We start from the raw sequence: 9,660 nt of genomic DNA on the forward strand, positions 1-9,660 counted from the left end.
GTCCTCGCTCCCATTGGCCGCGGAGACCGGTCTACAGGTTCCTCTCCACCCCTGCGCCCCGGGGGCCCCGCCCCTTTTGCGGGTTCCCGGTCCCAAACCCAGGTCCACCCAGCGCTCTCTCCTATTGGTCCGCCGCGGCTCCAACCATTGGCCCGCGGCACCTGTCCATTTCCTGGGAGAGCGCCGCACCTCCGGGTGGAGGGAAGCTCAGCCTGGCTGGGCGCGGTGGAGGGAAGGTGACTCCAGGGAGGTAACGCCGAGCGTTCATTCAGGCCGAAAGGTCGGAGCGCAGGCCACCCCTTTTGTTTGCCGTGAATGCTAGGGCCTCCACTGGTCCGCACCCGAGTGCCTCATCCTATAGGGGCTTTCGAAAGTGGGTAGAGAAAAGAGCCGGGTTGCGCGCACACGCGGAGCTCTTCCTTTTGAGTTGATTCTGAAATCAGAATGCTCTTGGATTCGACTGCGCTGGTCCAACCTGGAGGATCAGCTTCTGCTCCTTCCCTCATCCTCCTGCCCCGGGGCCTTCCACCCCTGTTGGAGCCTTAGAGGTCAGGCCCATTCCAGTGCTTGTCCCAAGAGCTCTTAGGACTACACGCCGCCTTTACGAAGTCTACGCAGCATGCTCGTTCCCGGATTCCTTCAAGAGAAAAATTCCAATACCATCCTTGTTTTAGAATCCAGAAAGGCCGGAGAACACCTTCCTGGGGCTTCCCACTGAGGCAGGGAAAGCTGTCGTGAAGGGAGCTCGCTTTCTTTGAAGAGAATCAACTTTTCTACAATCCCTGGGTGTCTCTCGCCTGAAATTGCCCCTCGGGTCATGCTGGTGACGTCTGCGGAGCTCAGAGCGAGAACCAAATGACAGACACTGAAAGCTGGCACTGTGCTCCTCAGCAAGGGCTGCCTTTTCCCTACACCCTTTGTTGTACTTTGTTTTTCAAACATTAAGAAAGAAGGACACACGAGGCCCCTAGTGTTCTGTGCTTTAATCCTGTCATAGCAAAGTCAGCTTCCACTGAGAAGAGTTTTCTGCTATTTCAAACAAGCCAGTGCTTAAGGATCTGGCCTGATAGCTCCAAATTGTGCTACATTTTCCTCTTCAGAGCAGGAATACAGATGACTTATTTACCAAGAGTTAGTATTTCTCTATTTGCTTGTTTAATTTTAGGTTGGGGTTTGTTATAAGAAAAACGAGCAATTTGGTGGGGGGGAGAACCAGGCCATAGAGCTGGGGCAAGTAAGTGCTTAACACTGGTCTGCAGCCTGCTCAACCTGAAAGTGGAGGCAGGACTGCAAGATTGGTGTGGTTTACCGGTGAATATGGCTCCACTGAACCCTGGGCATCCAACATATTTAAGGTCATAAAGGAGAGAAATGAGATGATACTACTGTTCAAAAGAGCAGCCAGCCAGGCCATGTAGCTCACTAATTCCGGCTACTCAGAAGGCTGAGGCAGAAGGACTGCAAGGGCCATGTGAGCAATCTAGTGACTGAGCAAGACTATCTCAAAATAAAAAGGCCGAGTAGCCTGTGTGGCGGTGCACACTTGTAATCCCAGCACTCTGGAAAACTGAAGCATGAAAATAATAACTTTGAGCCCAGCATAGTCGAATTAGCGATTTAACAAGACCCTGTATCAAAATAAAAAATTAAAAAGGGTTGCAGACATAGCTCAGTACAAAGCCCTGGGTTCAACCCCCAGTAACACGCACGCATTCACACGCATACTCACTAAAGCACATCCAGAGTAGGTCTTGAGAAAGGATTCCTGAAGTAAAGCAATATTCAAGTTCTTACTGTATGTAGAAAAATAGGTGAATGATTCTGAGTAAATTCTGTAGATTTTAGTTAAGATAAAACCATTCCTCCCCCAAGCAGAAGAATACCAGAGAGTAGGTATCTCATGTTTTACAAAGACCTTAAGGTAAAAGGGTTTCTTGATAAAATTTTAATATAAGGGGAAAAGGTGTTTTACAAAGTGGATGTAGACACCCAAAGAGAAAGGAAACACCAGAAAAAAAATGTCTGTAGTGGTCTCTTCAAGTAGTAGGGTTACAAGTAAGTAGGTGACTTTCACTGTCATTTTGTTTATTTGTAATTTTTTGTTCTGTTCTATTTTGTGGATCCCTTGCTTCCTGGGAAAGGGAAAAAGAAAAACAATCCTTGATAACTACAAACAGGAAGACTTTTAATTCCCTGTACAATTTAAATCATTACTACCATCCCACGTGTTTGGGATCTCCTGAAGAGTCATCAAACATTCCAGCAAGTCATTCAGTAAATATCTGTTGAATAGATAAGTACTAGGAATTCAAATTAGAGAAGATCCTTCTGTGTAAAGCTGTCGGGCAGGACTTCAGGAAGAACCCGAATCAGAGGCAGAAAGTGCCCGTGTTCCTGAAAGGATGGAGGGGCAGGCACAGACTCCGAGGTGGGCTCTTTGGATGGCGTCGAAGAACACAAAAGAACTCTGAAAAGGTAGGAGGAGAGGAGATTGTGATTGCTTGATTCATACTAGTAATTATTTAATTGATTATTTGCAATTATTTAATGCCAAGTATGTTTGCCATAAGGGTGGGGACTAGTCTGTCTGGTTCTCCCAGTTACCCCAGGACCAGAGAGTGCTCAGCACACGACTGACTCTCAGCACGTTTTGCAACTGGAGGGCCAAGTTAGCAGCAGCTTGGGAAGTCTGGGCTTTGTTCAGCACACAAAAGGCCATCCCTGCAGGGTCTGGAGCAGGGCCTCCTGATGATCAGACTTACCCTGAGTGAAGACCGGGATGTGTTGAGGAGATGTGCAGGTGGGGATGGAGGGATGTGTGCAACGTTATCAGAGGAGAACAGAAGTCACAGAAATGGGCAGTGAGGGCCTGAGGAGCAATGATAGAAATTCCAGCCTGAGAAGAGGGGAGAGAGCAGGGGGAGGTGAAACTGCTGAAATAAAAGAAGGGCAGGGTGAAATACAGGGGCAATCGCCATGATTTCACCACGAGATTCCTGAGCAGAGAGGGCTGATGAATCAATGAAAAAAAGAACATTTTCTCTGAGGCACTGAGCGGTATAGAACACGGGGCGGGGAGGAAAGAAGAGCGGTTGGTGATGCAAATTAGCACTAGACTCAGGTCAGAAGGTCATGGTGTATCCTGAGCGTGTGACCCTGAGCAGGGTGCCTGTCTGAACCTTGGTTTCCTCATCCTGAAATAGGTGTAATAATAGAACCTGTCTTTTATGGATGTCTCTAGGGGTTAATGAGATGAGACCTACAAAAGCATGCTGCTAGCACGGAATAATTATTCGGAAGTATTTCTTTCTTTCCCCCCTCAGAAACGTGTTTCATTTGCCCTCGAGAAAACTGCTCAGGCCTTTTGCCTGGACTTTTCTCAAAAAAGGGGGTTGGTGGGGAGAAAGAAGGAAGGAAAAAATAAGGACAGTAGAGAAAGAAGGAAGGGGAGAGTGAACAGGAGCCAGCGGGGTAGACTAATGGTAACAAGTTTAGGCCTGGATTCTGAATGAATTTGAACCCGTGCTTGCTGGGAGCTCTGCGGTGAGTTACCCCCCTGTGCCCAGATCCCTTACCTGGAGATTGGGGATAATAATACCACTCTCTCTAGGCTCCTGGAATGATCAAGGGACATGATACATGATATGTGCTGAACACAGACTCTACTAGCACCTAGTTTTCATGATTTGAACCTAAAATACAGTTTAGTGGATGTCACCCTCCCTTTGAGTTCTTTAGGGAAAATTTTTAAATCAGTATTTTGGTGCTAAAATCCCTCAAGCAGGCATTGACCTTTTCTGAGAAAGAGTTCAGCACACCCCTCTCATTTCTCATATTATACCAGTTCAGGAAAGGAGCCCTAGGTCCTTATTCATGAGATCCATTTGTATCAATATGATTTTTTTTCAGTACTGGAAATTGAATCCAGTGCCTTTGAACCGAGCCACATCTCTAGCTTCTTTCTTCTTCCTCCTCCTCCTCTTCCTCTTTATCATCATCATCTTCCTCTTCTTTTTTTCAGTTTTTATTTGAAGACAGGTTTTCACTAAGTTGCCTAGGCTGGGCTCAAATTTATGATCCTCCTGCCTCAGCCTCCCAGAGTGCTGGGATTACAAATGTGTGCAACTACATACAGCTTTAAATATGATTTTAAATGGATGGTGGGGGAAGGTGTACAGTGGGACTAATGGAACAAAAGTTTATAAGCCAGACTCCAGTTCAGATTCCTGATCAACTAGGCGTGACTTTGGGCCAGGCACTGCACACCTCTCTGAGCCTTTGTATCATTGTTCCTAAAATGAGGTTGTGTAAAATGTGGCTTTCCTAAGGATTAGCGGGGAAAATAGGGGTCTCCTGGTATTATCTAATACACAAGCGCTCAATTAATTTGTAAACTGTGCTTAATGCCATTGATAGTGTTGTAATTCTTGTATTTTTATGAGTAATGCTGTTTGAAACATCACAATGGTAAGAAGTCTTGCCTTCTTTCTTCTTCCTCTTATCTTTTATGAAGACCATGGTTTAGACCATGGGGCTGCTCAAAACATCACATCTCTAGAGAGAGTTACATTTTAACATTGATCAGAGCCTTTAATCAAGGAGTGAAGGTCAAATAGAATTTCTGTTCCATCTGCTCCAGTAGCAGAGTGAGCCCCTGGGACGGCTCTTTGTGAAGTTTCACTGCGTATGTCCATGCTGGGCCCACAAAGACTTCATATAAGCCTTTCAGTCAGGAACCCCCAGATAGGTCCAATCAAAAAGCAAGAGATGCCATTAAAGAAATTATCCCTGAAACTGGGGTTAGTGAGGAACATGAAATTACGGGAAATGATCACAAAGTGGGAGAAAAAGATCTGTCTGGTACAATTATAAAATAATGCTTTTAAATACGATGATCACAAAGAGTAACATATTCCTAATTATGTGTAAAATATATTTGCGTTAATATTGAAAGTAACATATCATGATGTGGACAGCAGTTATCTCTAATCTAGAGTAAAAGTGATTATTTTCCCTATCCTGTGCTATTTAGTATTTTCTACCATTAAAATGCACTGATTTTCTAATTAGAAAAGTAAGACACAGAAAGTCAAATACAACATGATCTCATTTATGTGAGAACCTGAAAAGCTGAGTTCATGAAGCTGATAAAATGCTGGTAGGCTAGGGGGGCGGCGGGAGGTGCCTCAAAGCACACATTTCAGTTAGAGAAGAAAAATATGGTGAGCCGGGGCTTTAGCTCAATGGTTCCACCGCCTGCCTCGCAAGTGCAAGGTCCCAAGTTCGATCCCTGGTACCAAAAAAAAAGAAAAAAGAAAAATATGGTGAACATAGTTAATAATAATGTATTCTATACTTGGAAATTGCTAAGAGAATAGATTGCATGTGTTCTCACCACAAAAATAAAATTCTGTGAAGTAAAGCACACATTATTAAGCTTGATTTAACCATTGCACAACATATACATACAGCAAATCTTCCTGTTGCACGCCGTAAATGTATACAATTTTGTCAGTTAAAAGAGGCTACCAAAAAAGAACAGTATGTTACTGCTGATGATTATAAAAATTTCTAACGATGTAGAGAGGTGCACAATATGATAAATGAAAAAATCCTTTATACAGTATGATCACAAATGTGTGTGAGGTGTGATTAAAAGCTACAATGAATGGTTACCTAAAAGTTTTAAAATGTTACAGTAAGCTATTCCACCTTCCAAGCACACTTATGCCATGATTCTTGCCGTTCCTTGAGCGGTTCTAGGAGTCCTCTTCCATGGGTGTCTTTAATTCCCCTGTCATGGCTGCCTCAATATACCGAATAGGTTCAAAACATTTACCTTTCATGGTCAAAATGGAGAAGAGCCAGAGGTCACAGGATGCCAGGTGCGGTGAAGAAGGTGGATGAGGATACACTGCAGTAGTTTTACAAAACTGCCCTCCTGTTGGGTGGCGCTCAGTAGCAGCCTTCACCCAGTTTTTTATTACACTTTGGAAAGACACAACAGAAGACTTCAGATGTGCTTCAGAAAGTGGCAAGAATGACAGGATATGTGTGGCTGAAGTGAGGAGGAGGCTTCTGAGGGGGATTCGTGGCAATGTGTCTTTTATGGTAATAAGTTTTTTAAATATTCAAACACCCACTGTGTTGTTTGATCACACCATCGGTGTGTGTGTGTGTGTGTGTGTGTGTGTGTGTGTGTATCAAAATATTTTTTAACTAAATGGCAGGATATGGGTCATTTTTCTTGCCTTCCTTTTACTACTTGTCCTTTTTCTCTTTTTTGACCCTTAGTGAGAGGCTTCTTTTTAATACATGTGGCGAGGAGAGTTCAAGTTACAGCATAACATAACTTGTCTAAGTGTTGGAATAATTAACTACAAAATTACTGTTTTAGTCCTCATGAATAAATTTCAAAGGGGGAGCATTGTTAACTGGAGAGATGGTAGAAATGATACAGGAGGGAAAAATTATCCTTGAGAATATTAATAATCATATAAAATACCAATAATGATGGCTACTATCAATTACAGGCCCACTGAGTACCGTGCATTGTTCATGATCTATTTTGTTTATCTGAGCTCTAAAAACTTTTCCTTATTAACAAAGGCTGGGTTCCAAATGCTTCTCCTCATTCCCCGCCCTCCTTCGGCACGGAGGGGCCGTTCTTGATGGTGCGCAGATGGACCGGAGGGTTAAGTTAGTACTTTGTGGCCTCACGAACCTAACCCAGGTGGAGTCTTCTGCCTTTGATCCTTCAGCTTTTCAAAACGTCGTCATTAAAGCATGTTAGTAAGAAAGACTTAGCCCAACTTTTCAAGTCACGGTTTGAACTCTGAGATTTATGCCTAAGAAGAATAAGAATCTGAAACGATATCGGTTTAAGGATTTCTTGTTATTTTCTATTGAACAAATCAATGCAGTCTGATGAATTAGCAACTCTCGCAGTTGCTGTGAACACGTTTTACAACAGCTGCAGCTGTTTCCTAATAAATGTGGCACAGCAGTAACCTCTTGGAGGCAATGGTAGGCTACTTCTCCACCTCGTGGTGCTTTGGGGTTGGCGTTTTTCCTAATTATTGTACTTTTTCTTCCCCCGCGCCCCCGGTTTTACATTTTAAATCCTGTAAGTAACGCTAGCGGCCGCTGGGTGGAGCCCTTTAGATTCTTTAATGTGGAAACTAGGATCCAGACAGATGATGCCTTCAGCAACGGAAAGGCTAGCATCACTGTAGACAGAGAATGGAGAGTTGGTTTGGGGGAGAATCTCAGAACTGTAATGTTAGACATGCTAAGTTAGAGATCACGTTTCTACCAGCTCCCGGAGGAGATATCAGATAGGCAGTTGATTATATAGGCCTGGAGTTCAGCCGGGAACTGTTCAGTTACAACAGTGCAATCACTGAAGACATTAACTATATACATATTACTACGGGCACAGTAATGATTAGAAAACTCAGGCTCAAATGATAAAATACTTCCGATTTCAGCATGTGTTTTTCCAAATTTTTATCCACAGACAACTTTGAAAGTCTCTGCCTCTCCTGGTTGAAACCTGTTCGTCTTTTGTTCTCCGACTTGAGTCCCTTGGTGCTGGTTAGACGTTCAGGGTGCTTGTTGGTCTCTAGGCTCTTGCATGAGCCCCTGATACCGGTGCTTCATGTTTTATTAAAGGTGGGGAAGATCTGTCACAAGATCTCCCTTCTTGGTTCCTGGATTTTGTTGGTGCCCAGGTCGAGTGCAATTCCCCATAGCTGTGTGATCTGTGGGGATTATTATTATTATTATTATATTATTAATTATTATTTTATTACCATGTCGCGAACCGGCGACGCAGAGCACTGTCCCGCAGTGCCTCAAACCTGAAAGAGCAGCGGGGTGGAGATGGGGCAGAGAGAAAGGAAGGACGCCAAGACAAGAGTCTGATCAAGGCGACGTTTATTACTGGCAAGCACCGGCCTTTTAAAGGGAAAGGCCGAACTATTATGGGCTAGGATCACCATAGTAACCTCAACACCCGCTCCACGGGAACGAGAGTTCACACGGGCCTCAACACCTGGTCCACGCAGCCCGGGATGCTCGCACTCTGCACAGCGGTCCCAGCGCGCCTCGCCCGCCTCCCACGCCCCTCGCCCGGCCCTCGGGGCTGTCCGAGTTTCTCCCGTGCAGGGTCAAAACAAGTTTAACACGTGCAGTCCTTAAAAAGGAACAAATGTTGTCTTTCAAAAAGCCAGTGGGCCATGGCTGGCTTCCCACATATCCCCCTTTTTATTATATTTAGAGCAGGGACTTTCCCTGTTCAGCAGAAAGGCTGTGCCTGTCTTAGGTGAGAAATGTCTAGAGAAATCCCTTACCCGTCATCAAGCCATGAGCAGTTTAATACTCAGGCTCTGTCTTAGGTTGGATATTTCTCCACAATTCTCTAACCCGTCTTTGACTACCAGCCTCTGCAGGGGGTATACCATGGGTTGTGAAGGCTTGCCATGTAGCTTTTTCTACCTCTATCAATATTTGTAATCCTTGTTCCTCATACCAGGACTCATTAATTTTTACAGGCATCATTACAAAGAGAGGTTGTCTCAAACCCATCACAAAATGAAAGGAAGTCACCATTTCTGAGAATATACAATTGGTCAATTGACAATATTATCAGTTTCATAAACAATCTCTATGAGCATTAACACAAGACATTATATTAGAGGCCCCTATGCCAACAATATTGAAACTAAGGCTAGTAACTTTGACATCTGACCATAAACGTATTTTTTCCCAATGCAGCAGGTTTCCAAATGTTGGTTTGAGGAAAATCTGAATCTGTTTACCAAAGTCCTGCAAATAAGCTCAAGTTTGTGGAAGTTAGAAGTGACCAGTCCAAAAACTTTTGAGATGTCTCATTAAATCACCAGTCCCATTAAATCCTCATTCTGGATAAAGAAGGAAAACTTTTTGCTTGTTGGAATGAAATTTCCGCTTGTGCACTGAGACACATCCTGGAGTTTTCTCTGCTGCTTTAGTGTTGGGGTCCCAATCCGGTCTCCTCAGTGGAAACCCAGCTTGAAGCTGCTCAGAGATAGTGGTGGGTTTATAAACATATTTGTAACTATAAGTAGGTGGAGCAGAAGAGGAGAGAATACCTGGACCAAAGGGTTATTGTCATAAACAATATGCTGGAAAACCTGCATGGTCAAACAATAGGAATACATTTTGTATACCAAAAAAATAGCAATAATAATTATACTCATATGAAATCCTATGTCCTGTAATGTAGCTTTGTATGAACAGGATCCTCCCTTTTTAACAGAAAATATATTTTGAAGATAACCATCAGAAACATATTACAACAACATCTCTATAATTCAGACCCTTGATGACAACCAATTAAACATTTTTAACAACATTTTTAACAAGGCACATCTTTTTATAAGGCTAAGAAAATTATTTTGGTGGCTCCCATTAGTGATCCAAACTTAATTATATTATCTTTTAAATTTTATTTGATCCTATAAATCCAGGTTATCGAAATCAACAATCTACTTGCATTTGACGTCATTCTGATCAAAAACATACAAACATCTTTGAACATTTAAGACAGACAAACATATAACACTTAAGACAGACAAACATATAAGACAATTTTAAAGAGTGCACTCAGATGGTTTT

The 9,660-nt window shown here is 43.3% G+C and overlaps 1 long non-coding RNA gene across 1 annotated transcript in view; it reads left to right on the forward strand.

The window, feature by feature from the left end:
- Positions 1-166: 166 nt before the first annotated feature.
- The window catches only part of LOC117287137, a 31,664-nt gene continuing 22,170 nt past the window's right edge, over positions 167-9,660 (forward strand). The window contains exons 1-2 of the long non-coding RNA XR_004518348.1: positions 167-1,131; positions 2,142-2,475. This is a non-coding gene — a long non-coding RNA (uncharacterized LOC117287137). The remainder of the gene's footprint in view (positions 1,132-2,141; positions 2,476-9,660) is intronic.

The sequence above is a fragment of the Fukomys damarensis genome, unplaced genomic scaffold, assembly GCF_012274545.1.
Source record: "Fukomys damarensis isolate Sample0158 unplaced genomic scaffold, DMR_v1.0_HiC HiC_scaffold_21, whole genome shotgun sequence".
Taxonomy (NCBI): Eukaryota; Metazoa; Chordata; class Mammalia; order Rodentia; family Bathyergidae; genus Fukomys; species Fukomys damarensis.